Raw genomic sequence first — 15,620 nt, forward strand, 5'->3', positions numbered from 1 at the left:
TAACATTTGAATTTCTATTTCTGATGTATTCTGACGAGGGGAAAAAATGATCCCAACCATACAGAAAGATGAAAAATGTAAGAAGGAGCTAAAAAATCACTTGTGACAGTGTCAGAATTCATTTTCAAGGAGATTTCTGCCTTTGTGAGTGCAGTCTGTATGCATTCAGACCTCCAGTACTAACTCTGAGTGAAATTCATCAAAAAGGAAATCAATCCACATTATCTCAGTACTCTAAAAGCATATGTAAATTAAAATACATCACATAGCTAATTCCAATTTTATTGACAGATCTTACTGCTTCATAGGGATTTGAATATTTAAATATTTTAACAGCCTTACTGGTTCCTTTTTAGGAATGTCATTCTTCAGAAGTATGGCAAAATTCACCAGGTGTGAAAGCCATGCAGCAAACTTTTTTTCAAGTTTTTTTTTTTTTTTTCAGTAAGTATGTGGTTCCTGTGTTTATGTACTTGCACCCCATTTTTTTCCTCAAAGGATTTAATTATCCCTATAATAATTGTGTGTGTGTGTGTGTGTGTAATTACTGACTAATGAATAGCAAGGTAATCTTTTGTACTTGACACATTGGTTTTAGGGAATTTTATTATGACAACATTTTCAGTATTGCCTGAGTTTGTAAAGGATTTGGAGATATTTTTAATACCTCTGTGATAATGAAAACAAGTTTCACCAATAGTGGAAATCCATGTGAACATTATAAAACATTAGAAATGGAAATAATATTTTTCATGCATTATTACATACGTAAATCTAAATTTATGTTAAGTAAATTGTTCAAGGAAATGATCTTTTCTAGAAAAAAGAAGAAAATTTTGAGAGAAAATTTTAAGTAGTAATTAAAAAAATAGAACTCATGGAATTTGTTTTAATTTTAAGGAATTACATTTATGGACCATGAATTTTATTTCTATAATGTGAGTTTAAAAGGAAGAAGGATTTCCTAAATGCTCACATTTTAATAGCTTAAATTTTGTGAGGGAGTAATGGATGGAGGATTGACATAAAGGTGATGCTGAAAGAAAGAACCCTTGGAGCTGATTTTTCTCAGGTTAAACACTGAATTTCTTTTTTTTTTTTTTTAAGGATTTTATTTATTTATTTGAGAGAGAGAGACAGTGAGAGAGAGCATGAGCGAGGAGAAGGTCAGAGGGAGAAGCAGACTCCCCATGGAGCTAGGAGCCCGATGTGGGACTCGATCCGTGCCGAAGGCAGTCGTCCAACCAACTGAGCCACCCAGGCATCCCTGAATTTCTTTTTTAAACGATAAAATTAATGCCTCGTTTTTAATTTCACAGGAGTTTCAGCGTACCGAGATGAATGGTTTGTTTCTTTTTAGATCTTTTCATAGCCCAAGGGAAGTAATGATTTCCTAGAATGTACTCACTTTATTATCTGAATTCACTGGAATATCTCTATCTACTCTACAGTGAAGTAAACATACAAACCTAGAAACAAAATGGAATGCAATGGTAAGAATCTGAGATGTCTAAATGAGTAGATATAACTAGCTGGAGAGCATAAGAAAGTCATGGGCAAAGCATTATTGCCCAAAAAAGTAAGATAGTGAGTCTCTGCATTGCCACTCTCAAGTAAGTGTTGTATGACTTGATGTTAGTGAGTCATTTGATGAATTTTATAAAAACAAACAAATAACAAACTAAACCCTTCCTTTCAGGAACCTTTCAAGTTAACTTACCTCTCTGTTCACATAGGTAAATCTGATGACAGGACCTTAAACTCAGTGGTGACAGAGTCCGGTAACTATGACATAAAAACAGGTGTTTGCTAACACCTCAGTTTGGGAAGAAAAGTCGTATTTCACTTGAAATTTCAGCTGTTATTGAAGTTAAAGTTACTGTACTAACACTGTAAAGGGATTAATATAATTGAAAAGGATGCATAAAAACAAAGCCATAAGACTCATCTTTAGAATGTATTCTCTCTATCTCTAGGAAAACTCCACAAGTGCCTGGCTTTTACAGGAATGGCTACGGTGGAGAGTCTTAGTGTGGGGGAAGATCTCCTGTTACTGATAGCTCAAGAAATAATAAAGTAATAAAGTAGTGTGGGGGGCTGCCTGGTGGCCCAGTCAGTTAAGCATCCTGACTCTTCATTTTGGCTCAGGTTATGATCTCAGGGTTGTGAGACTGAGCCCCCTGATGGTCTCCATGCTGGGCATAGAGCCTGCTTGAAATTGTCTCTCTGCTCCTCTCCTCTCAAAAATAAATAAGTAAATAAGTAAGTAAAAAAGTAATGAAATCCTGTGTCCGTTTCCTACTCACTGATACGGTGTTTGAGGTTCTTACTTTTATTTCTCCAAAGATTGATTTATTTATTTTAGAGAGAGAGAGACTGTGCATGAATGGGAGGAGAGTAAGGAGTGGGGAGAGCATGGTCAGGCTTATTCCACGCTGAGCTTGGAGATGGACCTGTGATGCAGTCCCACCACCCAGAGCTCATGAAGTGAGCTGAAACCAAGAGTCACATGCTTAACCACTGAGCCACCCATGTACCCCTCTTTGAGGTTTCTTTTTTTTTTTAATTTTTTATTTTTTATAAACATATATTTTTATCCCCAGGGGTACAGGTCTGTGAATCACCAGGTTTACACACTTCAAAGCACTCACCAAAGCACATACCCTCCCCAATGTCCATAATCCCACCCCCTTCTCCCAACCCCCCTGCCCCCAGCACCCCTCAGTTTGTTTTGTGAGATTAAGAGTCACTTATGGTTTGTCTCCCTCCCAATTCCATCTTGTTTCATTGATTCTTTTTCTACCCACTTAAGCCCCCATGTTGCATCACCACTTCCTCATATCAGGGAGATCATATGATAGTTATCTTTCTCTGCTTGGCTTATTTCGCTAAGCATGATACGCTCTAGTTCCATCCATGTTGTCGCAAATGGCAAGATTTCATTTCTTTTGATGGCTGCATAGTATTCCATTGTGTATATATACCACATCTTCTTGATCCATTCATCTGTTGATGGACATCTAGGTTCTTTCCATAGTTTGGCTATTGTGGACATTGCTGCTATAAACATTCGGGTGCACGTGCCCCTTTGGATCACTACGTTTGTATCTTTAGGTTTTTAAATCCCCCACCAGGTTAGTGATAATTAGATGAAGATGGAAATTAAGAAATGCTTCTTTCTGTACCCAGAGAGTATGCCGGACTTAGAATGATAGTGGTTTGTTGCTTTTTATTAGCGGAGTACCCATATTTACTCAGTCGTTACCCATCTTCCAGGTTAGTTTAGGTAATGCTGTTTTGTCAGTGGGTGCCCTGTCTCAGCCCTGATGATTTAATTGAAATAAAGAGCATTTGCTTTTACCTCAAAGAAAGATTTCATAAATCCCTTCTCCTCCCCCTAAAATCTGAATGTTATGAATCCTACTACCAGCTTCGGGAAGCTGGACGTATGTGGTTTCCCAGTAGACCCTCTGCAGACCCTATGCCCATCAACACTAACACTGGACCCCCTGGCATCCTTGATGATTCTTCTGCATGTCAGTTCACCTTTCTCATTCTGAAACCCCCAGAGCTCGCTGGGAGTCTGGCAACTGTGGATATTACTACAGAATAAATTTGTTCTGGCACATAATATGTCCTGAAAAATTGTATTTTAAAGAAATGAATGAGGCATGCCCAGGGTGGCTCAGTTAAGCTTCTGTCTTTGGCTCAGTTCATGATCCCAGGGTCCTGGGTCAAGCCCCACATCAGGCTTCTTGCTCAGTGGGGAATCTGGTTCTTCCTCTGTCTGTTGCTCCCCAGCTTGTGCTTTCTCTCTCTCTGACAAATAAATAAATAAAATCTTTAAAAAATAAATAAATGAATGAATACTACTTGAATTGTTACACGATAGTGTGATTATCCAGTGTTTGTGGCATTAAACTCTTAAAATAATGATACAATATTTATGGTAGGAATCTTACTATGAAATATAATAAGGTCTTAATCAGAGATTCTTATGAAAATTATGGTTTTGGTTTTAATAAATGAGAGAGAGGCTTAGCTTTTATTCTGCACAGTCTCCCATAGTGTTTTCTGTCTAGGATTGAATGCTCAGATTCTGAAATCATCCAGCTGTTTTTGAAACCCACTTCTGACACAGACTCAGTGAACTTAACTAGTTACTTAAGCGCAGTGTAATTTTGTGTTATTCAGTAAAATGAGCATAATATATGTCTAAATCATATTTCTAATGACAAATGATATCAATATTAAAATATTTAGCATTCAGTAAATGTGAGTTCTTGCTTCTTTTTCCTTGAATTTTTCATTTGATTTCCAGGAAAGTAGTTTCATTTGTCTGTTTTTCTGTTTACCTTGAAGTCTTCTCTGCTGGGTACTTCTCATTTCCATATTATTTAAATATTTGGCCTGTTCTTAGGCTCAATTTCCAGACTTGTAAAAACTTCTGCTTATACCTGTACCTTTTGATTATTTCATTCAATCACCTAGCTTTATAAAAACCCCAGGTTTCTACCTCTAGCACATAAATCTGTCCTCTACTCCAGGCACATAGGTTAGTTATCTACCTGAGACCTTCTCTTGGATATTTATTAGACTGTTGGAATATGTCTTAAACAAATCTCCTTAGCCCCCCAAAATTCGCCTATTCATCTCAGCAAGTAGTAAGTCCATTCTTTGATTTGCCAAAGGTTAAAAACTTGTTGCCCTTTTCTCCTCGCTCGCTCTTAAACATGTAATCCTTTGATAAATTCTGTAGGCCCTGGCAGTAGGGGTGAAATTGCTCATCATTGGCTCATGTACCAAGGAGATGACATGACCATATTACCTTCTTTTTTTTTTTTTTTAAGATGTATCTATTTATTTTAGAGAGGAAATCAGGGGGGAGAGGCAGCAGGTGAGAGAGAGTGAGTCCTCAAGCAGATTCTCAGCTGAGTGCAGAGCCCAACGCAGGGCTTGATGTCAGGACCTGATATCATGGCCTGGGCAGAAACCAAGAGTTGGACACTTAACTGATTGAGCCACCAGGTCCCCCTCATTATTACCTTACTAGACAAATAGTTCTTAAGGTCAGTGGATTCTTTTTTTTTTTTTTTAATTTTTTATTTTTTATAAACATATATTTTTATCCCCCCCAAAACCTTTTCTGAGATCCATGATGTCAAAACTATGTTCAGACTAACACAAAGGCATTAAAAATTTTGACATTTTCTTATCTGTGGAATGATAATAATAATAGTACCAAATCTTAGCATTGTGTCTTACACAGTATACACAGTAAGTTTTGTTGAATAATTTATTAAAATATTACTGAATATGTTAAAGCTAATGAAAGAAATTGTGGGCTACATAGAAAGTTAGGTGCCCTGATATCCAGAACCAGGCTCTTCATCATAATGCTTATAGTCTCAAAGATAAAACACAGTAATTTCCTGGGACATTTGCTTAATGCTGGACTTCTGACAGTTTTCTAGAACTTCTTTTTATAATGTCTTAATTTGTGCCCTTTTACTTAAAGATGCGCTCTAATTTTATGGGAGAGGAGAGATAATGGAATTTGGGAATGAAAGGGTCTTCATATTTTGATTCTTTCATATATGCTGGCAAATTGTCTGTCAAGAGAATTAGGTACTACACTTGATCTTAGCCAAAAGGCCGAGAAGCAATGTCAAGAGAATTAGGTAAAATTATAGGTCAGTAGCCATTTATGGGGAACTATTTTATCATCTCTTCTTTAGGATTATAACTATTTTCAGGTTTTTGGTATTTCAGTAATTACAAAGGTTTATATTACTTGAATTTACAACTTTTCACTCGCAGCTGTAGTTGAATCAGCTTCTTAGTCTATTATTTGTCTCATGTTTATTATTATTTGTCTCATGTTTTATTTTTTGAGTTTTATTTATCTTTTTTATCTGTAAGGTTATTCTTACTAGACTTACTTGTTCTCTAGGGATTTCAGATCATGCACGAGCTTTCCCATACCTTTCTCTTAGAAATTAAGCAAAGTATTTTGCTCTTAGAAATTAAGCAAAAGTAAGTTTGACATTTGATTTTTATATGAAAATATTACTGTAGATGGTTAAACAAGACAATGGTAAAATAACTTACTACTAGCTTCTCACACGTAAATAATTCTACACGTTTCTGTTCTTACTTGCACGCTGGATTTGTAACCATTTCCTGTGTCTGGGTATACTTAGACACTGGGAAATGTGGACACGATATTTACCAGGCTCACACCCCCACGAGAACATACAATCTCTAAGTCTTCAGAATGTGTTGTGACTCCATTATAAACCATGGCAACTACGAAAACCCAGCCAAATACAAGAAGTTCAGAAATACAATATTTGACTTCAGTATTAATGGATAAGGAGGAGAACTTGGTGAGAAGGAGAGGAGAAGCAGCACCGTATTAAAGGCAAGAGAACAGTTTGGGAGAAGGAGCAGATACATGAAGGAGGTGCAGCAGGTCATCTGCTGTGATGTGTAAAGAGGATGGGAGATGAGCTCGTGGCACTTGATTGGAGGAAGCTTAGATTCTGGCCTAGGGAGTTGCAGCTTTATTTCTTGTGTACTTGAGGATTCGGTTAAGATTTTTCTGTACAAGGGAGTACTATGATCAAAGTTGTGGTTTTTTTTAAAGGGAAAAGGAAAGTTTTCTTTCTTTCTTTTTTTTTTTTTTTTAAGATTTTATTTATTTGACAGAGAGAGAGAGGGAATACCAGCAGGAGAGTGGTAGAGGGAGAAGCAGGCTCCCCGCTGAGCTGGGAGCCCGATGTGGGGCTTGATCCTAGGACCCTGGGATCATGACCTGAGCTGAAGGCAGTCGCTTAACAAACTGAGCCACCCAGGCACCCCCAAAGTTGTGTTTTGAAGGAGTCCAGTCCACTAGATTATCTTTTTCACTGAAACCTCCCAACTCCTGCTTCCTTCTTTTGTTCTTGGTCCCTTATCAGACACCCATGTGGTTAATGGTGGCCTCTGTGTGACTGTGAATAGTGCTCTCGTAGTCTCATGTCTGGATCAGGAGCGTTCTCATTTCTTCCTTTGGTTGGTTTTCATTTTGTTCTTTCACTAAACGCAAAAGTAATTTTTGACATTTGAATCTAAAATAAAACAGCATTGGGGCACCTGGGTGGCTCAGTGGGTTAAACCTCTGCCTTCAACTGAGGTCATGTTCCCAGGGTCCTGGGATCAAGCCCCACATCGGGCTCTCTGCTCAGCGGGGAGCCTGCTTCCTCCTCTCTCTCTGCCTATTTGTGATCTCTGTCTGTCAAATAAATAAATAAAATCTTTAAAATAAGATAAAATAAAATAAAACAAAACAGCATTAAAAATGTCTGAACAACAGCAACAACAAAATGTCTGAACAAGCAAACAGTAGTGTGCCTTACTCAACTTCACTAACTGCAGGTTCATTATTGTAAAGAGGCAAGGAAAGTGGCAAGTTTATATTCATAAAGAACAGGAAGAAATTCGAATTTACTTAAAACTTTTGTCAGATAATTTTCTGCCAACTTTTGTAGGCCTGTGCTCACTTAGTAATAACTTAAGTGGAGATTTAAAAATTATATTAATATTTAATATTAATATTGAGGCATTCAATTCTAAATTAGTTTACTTCTTAGAGAAATGGAAATATAAGATAAAGGAAATAGAAACTGTGTTTCCCTAGAAAAGCTTTATTTGTAGAGGGATCTCACCTCTAAAAATTTATATCCTGTGATGTTCATTGAGGAAGACATTAATCAAATTAACACCAATATAGTGCTCCTTCTGTTGGCATATTATGTAGAATGTTTATTACTTGAATAAAAACATAATGGGAAAATAAGATTGCACTAGTCTTCTAATTTACCACTAGGCCAGTAAAAATTACTCCTTTGGCTTGTAGTTATGTCTGAATCTTAGTGAAAGGGTGGGGAACATTGAGCAATGGCAAATTAACTGTTTTGTACTGATTTATGTATATCATTGATATGGCAATATTTTAAGTAGTTAACTGTTTTTCACCTAAACTGTGTAGTATATGGCTTCCGTAGGTAATGCTCCTTAAAATTTCAGTCAACATGAAATATTTCTCCTGGACTCCTAGACAGTGAGTGATGGAGACTCATTGTATATATAAAATATTCCCTCTTGATACCGTCTTTAAAAAAGCATAGATTTTTATTTTTAATCTATACATGTTTTGTAAGATATTAGGAGCTGTACCACTAGTCAAATATAAGGGTTATGTTAATATTTGTTAATCTGTTTAGTTTTAAGTGCTTTGTTCAATTTAAATGGGCTAAATAGGTTTCCAACTTAAGTCAAAATACAAAACCAAAGAAAAAATAAACGCTTCAATATTCGTGATGTAATAGATTAATAGAAAATTGCATTTTCACTTACATTTAAGATACACTTGACAGAGATCAAGACTAACTCAGATTAAACTCGTAACCAAAAATTTACAGCAGTCCTTACAAACAGGATTATATTTTTACTTACGTATACTAGCACTGAGATGGCGTGCCTTTATTAGTGCCATTATTGATCGTAAATAAACAAAAATGTCCTTTTCTAAAACTTAATTTGGGTTTCCTTTTAAGGAAATTCTAACAGATGACATCCCAAATAAAATACAGATAATAATAAATTTGTTGCTATAAATCTTCAGCAGAAAACTAAATATGGATCAAGCTAGAAAACACAATTAGCTTAGCAACGATGTGACTATTGTGAATGCAAGACACATTTTTCAATACCAGTAGTATTTTGAAACAAAACAAAGGAGCCAGAATACTAGCTTACAGCTAGAAGGAAATTAGAAGTCATCTAAATTTTAGTTTTCAGTGCATTCAATGAAGAAATTGAGACCTAAGGTCATATAAACAGTTAGAATCAGATTTATTTATAATAATCAAATTTTCTGACTCTAACTTAGTATGTTTATATCATAAAAATTTGATTCCTCTGGCACTTACGGCATACCGTACATATCTATAAAATTATGTAATATATATGTATATATATATATAAGCTATATACATACTATCAAATATATAGTAGCCTTTGTAATTAAGGAAAATGTTATATAATTTATACAATGAAAAGATGAAATCAGAAAGGGGAAGAGAAGTTCTCATTTTTATATTCTGTTAGATTTGGAAATAAAATTTATATTCAGCACACATACACATATATATGTGAAGATGTATATATTTTTATGTGCATTTGTTTTTAAGTATATATACACACATACATATATTCATCTCTTAAATGATAATCATCATTCATCATGGACAGAGATAGTATGATGAGATAGGAATAAAGAGATAGGAAGCAGAACATTTAAATTAAAATTTCTCTTTTTACTTACTAGATGGCTGTCTTTGTAGAATTGGTTAATATCCCTGAATTCATTTTGCTTTCTTTTCTGTAAAATGGGGCTAATGAAACCGAATTTGCCGGCTGTAGGGAGGGTTAGGAATAATGCATATAATGTGGTCAGCAGTATCATTTCATGTTGTTCAATTTGTACTGTGACACACATCAGAATATTGAGGCCAGTGAACTCTTTGTTTATGTCTCAGCATAGTATTTCTAATATGCTAACATGATTTAAATCCAAAAAATATGATACTGCTGATCACTTTGGTACATAATTACCAGAAGTGGAATTGTTATGTTAGCATACATGAAATAATCCTTGGAAATCAAATAACTAGTTGTGATTTAATGTCCATTAATCTTTATTCTATTGGGATAACTGTGATTTGAATTTTTATCAACAAAAGATAAAAACATGGACTTTGCAATTGGAGAGACTTTGTTAAAGCCATGAATTAGCCTCTTAGTAGCTATGTGAACAGTCTATTTACATCTACACATTTGTGTAAGAAAAATAAAATAAAGCTTTACCAGGAAAGTTATTGTGAGGATTAAAGGAAATTGCCCATTTAAGAACATTATTACAGTGTTTGATACAGAAAACTCAGTAAGTATTAGCTACTCTATTATTGTAGTCATTATCATTGTTATTATTTATGTAGTGGCACTTTTTTATCTTTCTTCAGAAACCAAACTTAATCTTTCCACAATTTCAAAAGTGCTAAAGTTATGGTAACAGGGTAGACAGCAATGTTTTTGGAGAAAGATACATAACCAGTGATCTATTGGTATTAAGATGGGGAGACAATGCATGGAATCATTTATTTTAAGGATCATCACATTTTGATTAGTTAGGATCATTTTAAAGTCTAAGCCACCCATTATTTTATAGTTTCATTTTTGTTCTTATGCTGCCAAACATTAATTCTAGACACTAACATTGTTAAGGTAATTCACTGAAAAAACTGATTTTTAATAGAGCAATAATGAAAACAGTGATTGTAAGAAAAGAAAAGGAAGGGCTAATTCATGCACCTGGATAACATATTTGTGAAACTAGTTTATTTTACTGGCCAAGTCATAAAGTATGATGTAAAAAAATTATGAAGATAACTCAATAAATAGCTGCACAAAGATTTATTGAAGGAAAACATGAAATCTTATGATAGATTTGACATTAATGAAGATTGATATTATCATTAAAGAAGAGTTACAGATTCCACTATCCATTTGTCTGTTGTCTGTTACCTACCATCTTTCTATCTTTTATCACCTATCTACTTTACTGTCAGAGAATGGTGATTGCCCTCTGGTCCTAAGTCATCATGAAAATTATATTTTCTTACTTGACACAATATAGATAATGAAATAATTGATCAATATAAGCATAGTTGATTATGAAAAATATGATTTTAGCATAATAGTATGTTAAAAATTTTAAGAAGATGTGATGGTAAAACATGCAGTTTTAATTTCATTTTCATATCATTTTGATTTTCATCATTATAACAGAACTTTAAAAAAGAATATACTTGAAAATACTTTCTGAAGTAATTAAAACACTGTCATATTCTTTTAACTTATTTGCAAAAGGACATACTTCTAATATATCCCTCCCGTGATACCTACTGATTTGAGTGGGATGAGACATCTGTTGATTTTGAGTCTTAATCTCCTCTGTTCCAAGGCTCTTTCAAAATGTCCGGTTAGAAACTATTCTGTATCTCCTAATTTTGGATTAAGGCCATTTACTAAGTAAAGTGCAGGGAGATCTGTGGTGACTTCAGCTTCAGGATCTCCTTCTGAATACGGTCGAAAACAGTGTCCATCCCTAAAGCCTTGAACTTATCCTTTCTTTGATTGCTATATTGGATTTGAGTGCAATCTGTTTGGAAGAATGACTTCAAGGATAGTTTCCAAAAGGTCTTGTTCCACAGTACAGATTTTCTAAGTCTTCCTTATGCCTTTCTTTTTTCCTCTCTCCCTCCCTTCCTCTCTCCCTCTCTCTCTCTCTCCCTTCCTTCCTTTCTTCCTTTCTTCTTGCTCTCTTTCTTTCTTGCAATTTAGGATGTTTTGTGTCATCTTCAATCTTTTCTCTTTGTTATTCCCATTCTTCTTTATTTTCCTGAGATAATTACTAACCTCTGTACCAACTGATAGGGACCTGGGAGTCTCAGATTATATGTTCATAGAACTATTTTATATTTCTCTGTGAATATCTTTCTCTTCTGTCTAGGCTGTGAAAAGGTTTAAATATTTACAGACATACCTCTGAGATAGTGTGGGTTTGGTTGCACATCACCACGATGAAGCAGATATTGCAGTAAAGCAAGTCAAAATAATTTTTGGTTCCCAGTGCATATAAAAGTTTACACTATACTGTAGTCTGTTAAGTGTGTAATAGTATTATGTCCAAGAGAATGTATATACCTTAATTTAAAAATACTTTATTGCTAAAAAATGCTAAGCACCATCGGAACTTTTAGGGAGTTGAAATATTTTTGCTATTGGAAGGTCTTCGATGTTGCTGGCTGTGTGCTAACCAGGATGGTGGTTGAGGTGACTGTGGTAATTCCTTAAAATAAGACAACACTGAATTTTGTCACACAAACTGATTCTTCATGTCATGAATGATTTCTCTGCAGCATGTGATACTGTTTGATAGTAGAGCTTCACAAAACTTCTCAAAATTGGAGTTTCTCAAACCCTGCTGCTACTTTATCAACCAAGTTTATGCAACATTCTGAATCCTTTTTTTGTTATTTTAACAATCTTCACCAGCAGTAAATTCCATCTGAAAAAAAACAAAACAAAACACTTTTTTTCCCCCCTAATCCTTAAGAAGCAATTCCTTATCCATTCAAGTTTTATCATGAGGTTGCAATAATCCAGTCACATCTTCAGGCTCCATTTCTGATTTTAGTTCTCTTGCTATTTCTACCACATCTGCCATTCTGTCCTCCACTGAATTCTTGAACCCTTCAAAGTTATCCATGAGAATTGAAATCACCTTCTATACTCTTATCCATGTTGATGTTTTCACCTCATCTCATGAGTCATGAATGCTCTTAATAGCATTAGAATGGTGAATCCTTTCCAGAAGGTTTTCAGTTTCTTTGTCCAGTCAGTATATTTTGAATGTTCTTTGCCCAGTCAGTTGTATTTTGAAAGGAATCTTTTTTTCTAAGCATCAGTTCTCTACAGTGGACTTGAAATATTTAGTAAGCCATGTTGTAAACATGTGCTGTCATCTTTGTTGTTCCTTTATTGAATATAGGCAGAGTAGATTTAGCATAATTATTAGGGCCCTCAGATTTTGAGAATAGTAGTAAATGAATATTGGTTTTACCTTAAGTCACCAGCTGCATTAGCCCCTAACAGGAGAGCCCCTGTCATTTGGAGCACTGAAGCCAGACACGGACTTTTGTCTACCTATGAAGATCCTAGATGGGCATCGTCTTCCAGTAGAAGGTTTCATTTACATTGAAAGTTTTTTGTTCATGGCAGCCAACTTCATTAATGATCTTAGCTAACCCTTCCAGATAACTTGCTGTAGCTTCTGTGTCAATACTTGCTGGTTCTCCTTGCACTTCTGTTATGGAGATGACTTCTTCCCTTACATTAACAAACCTCTGATAGCTTCCAACTTTTCTTCCACAGCTCCTCATCTCTCTAAGTCTTTATAGAATTAAAGAGAATTAGGTCCTTGCTCTGGATCAGGCTTTGGCTTAAGGAAATGTTGTGTCTGGTTTGGTCTTCTATCCAGACCACTAAAACTTCCTCTGTAACAACAATAAAACTGTTTTGCTTTCTATCATTATTATTTACTAGAGTAGAACTTTTTCCATTGCATTTACAACTTGAATAGCTGTTTGGCACAAGATGTTTAGATTTTAACCTGTCTGGACTTTCAACATGTCTTTCTCATTAAGCTTTAATCATTTGTAGCTTTTGATTTAAAGTGAGAAACACACAACTTCCATTCACTTGAATATTTAGAGACTATGGTAGGATTATAACTTCATCTAATTTCAGTATTGTTGTGTCTCAAGGAATGGGGAGGCCCAAGGAGAAGGAGAGAGATGGGGAATGGCCAGTTGTTGGAATAGCTAGAGCATACACAACCTTAGATTAAGTTCACTTTCTTATTTGGGTATGTTTTGTGGTGCCCCCAAATTATTACATTAATAACATCAAAGATGACTTATCACAGATCACCATAACAAATGTAATAATAATGGAAAAGTTAAAAATATTGTGAGAATTACCAAAATGTGACACAGAGACACAAAGTTGAGCAAATTCTGTAGAAAAATGGTGCGAGTAGACTTGCTTGACCCAGGGTTGCCACTAACCTTCAGTTTGTAAAAATCACAGTATCTGCGAGGCACAATAAAATGAGGTATGTCTGTATTCTTAGTTTATTCTGAGATCAGGGCTTATCATTTAAGTCCCTTAAAACAAGCAACTTGACCTATTCTAAAGGAACTTTAACTTTAAGAGGCAATTTAGCTTGAAGGGTTTTCTTGTGGCTAGAGGAAAAGGGCAGTAAGTTAGGAAAATAGCAACAAAAGATAATAATGGAACATAGAAAGAAAGAAGAATAGGATAAAGGCAGTCAGGTACGAGTTATGTTTTCAAGGTGCTAAACGAGTTTCAAATTTTTTGCTTTAGCCAGGGAATCCTTTAAGAGGGTGATTTTGGAGTCTGAGTTTCTTTTGGCTGCTTCGTCAATCCAGAAAAGCAAAACACAAACAAAACCCCAGACAACTGAATATTTGGGATTTTGCTCTCTTTTGATTTAAGGCCTCTTTTATATAAGCAATTTTATTTATATTGAAAATTCCCCAGTTCACCTGTATTATTGCCTTAGGTCTGGCTGCCGTAGCACACTACCATAGATTGGATGGTTTAAACAACAGAACTGAATTTTCTCACTGTTCTGAAAGCTAGAATTCCAAAATCAAGGTGCTAGCATGATCAGTTGTTAGTGAGAGCTCTTGGCCTGACATGTAGACAGCTGTGTTCTGTGAGAGAGGAAGAAAGGAAGAACGGTGGGGGAGTGGGGAGAGGCGGGGGAGAAGGACAGGGAAAGGGTGTGGGGGTGAGAGAGACCTGGTGTCTCTTCTTATCAGGGCACTAATCACATCTATGAGGGCACTCATTCCACACTCACAAGCTCATCTGAACTTAATTACCTCTGAAAGATTCTGTCTCCAAAAGTAATCACATTGGGGGTTAGAGGTTCAATATGTGAATTGAGGAGAGGGAGCACAATAGGTCCACAGCAATGACCTATGTCAAAATCATTCCATTTAGAAAGATAGCATTCAAATTAGACTTATTTTGAGAATGCATTTAAGAGATCTCTGAAGATCTAAGTCCTTTTTTGTACCTTGTAACTATATTCTCAAACATAGTAACTGGTTGTGTCTAATAGCAGACACAAGAAATCTTTAATCTCTGACGGGTGAGTGTTTGGAGATTAAACCTATCTGGAACTAAGCTGTCATGGAGAAAACAAGACAAACCAAGGAAAGTTCTCATATGTTTCTGATAGATGCCATAGCCACGTCTGGCCTATTCAGCTGTTGAATAAACAAAAAATTTTATTTGTTAGTTCTTTGGGCCAACTCAAATGTCAGTCCTGTTGAACTTATGTCTGTCCTCTGCCTTATGTATTAACCTCTATATACTCACAAAAGAAATAGATGGGAGCAGTCAGGAAGACCAGCAATATTTTTAGTAACAAGACAGATTTCCACCAAGTATAAATTTTTAAATCTGATCAGATAATCAAAAGATCCCTAAAAGCCAGGATCAATCTCTGACAGAATTTAGTACTATGGTCAGAGAGCGCATTCTTCATGCTCTAATAGTGTCTAGCTGCCATTTGTTCTTTTTCAGCATGACAAAGAAAGGGGAAGATAAGTGAGGGTGAAGCTAAAGTGTAGCCTTTTGAAACATTGACCCTGGGCTACCTCTAAAGGAATTTTACAAAGCTGGCATTTTTTTCCTCATAGCTATTTTAGGTTTTTGCCAGCTTATCAAAAAAGTCACATCTATCAGATTCCTTTAACATCTTTATCATCCATTATTTAATAAGGACACTAATTTTTGCTTCTGTTTGCTAATATTTGTGCTCCCCCATAGTAAATGACAAAGCTGCCCTTATTGTGATGTCATGGTCTATGACAGCAGATTGGGTCAGTATTCTCCATGACATTTTCTGATACTAA

General features: G+C 35.5%; 1 protein-coding gene and 1 pseudogene across 2 annotated transcripts in view; one reads left to right on the forward strand and one right to left on the reverse strand.

The window, feature by feature from the left end:
- The window catches only part of CCSER1 (coiled-coil serine rich protein 1), a 1,346,695-nt gene that overhangs the window by 267,900 nt on the left and 1,063,175 nt on the right, over positions 1-15,620 (forward strand). The window lies entirely within an intron of this gene.
- Positions 5,567-5,667, reverse strand: LOC132008576 (U2 spliceosomal RNA; annotated as a pseudogene).

The sequence above is a fragment of the Mustela nigripes genome, chromosome 1 (genome assembly GCF_022355385.1).
Source record: "Mustela nigripes isolate SB6536 chromosome 1, MUSNIG.SB6536, whole genome shotgun sequence".
Classification (NCBI taxonomy): domain Eukaryota; kingdom Metazoa; phylum Chordata; class Mammalia; order Carnivora; family Mustelidae; genus Mustela; species Mustela nigripes.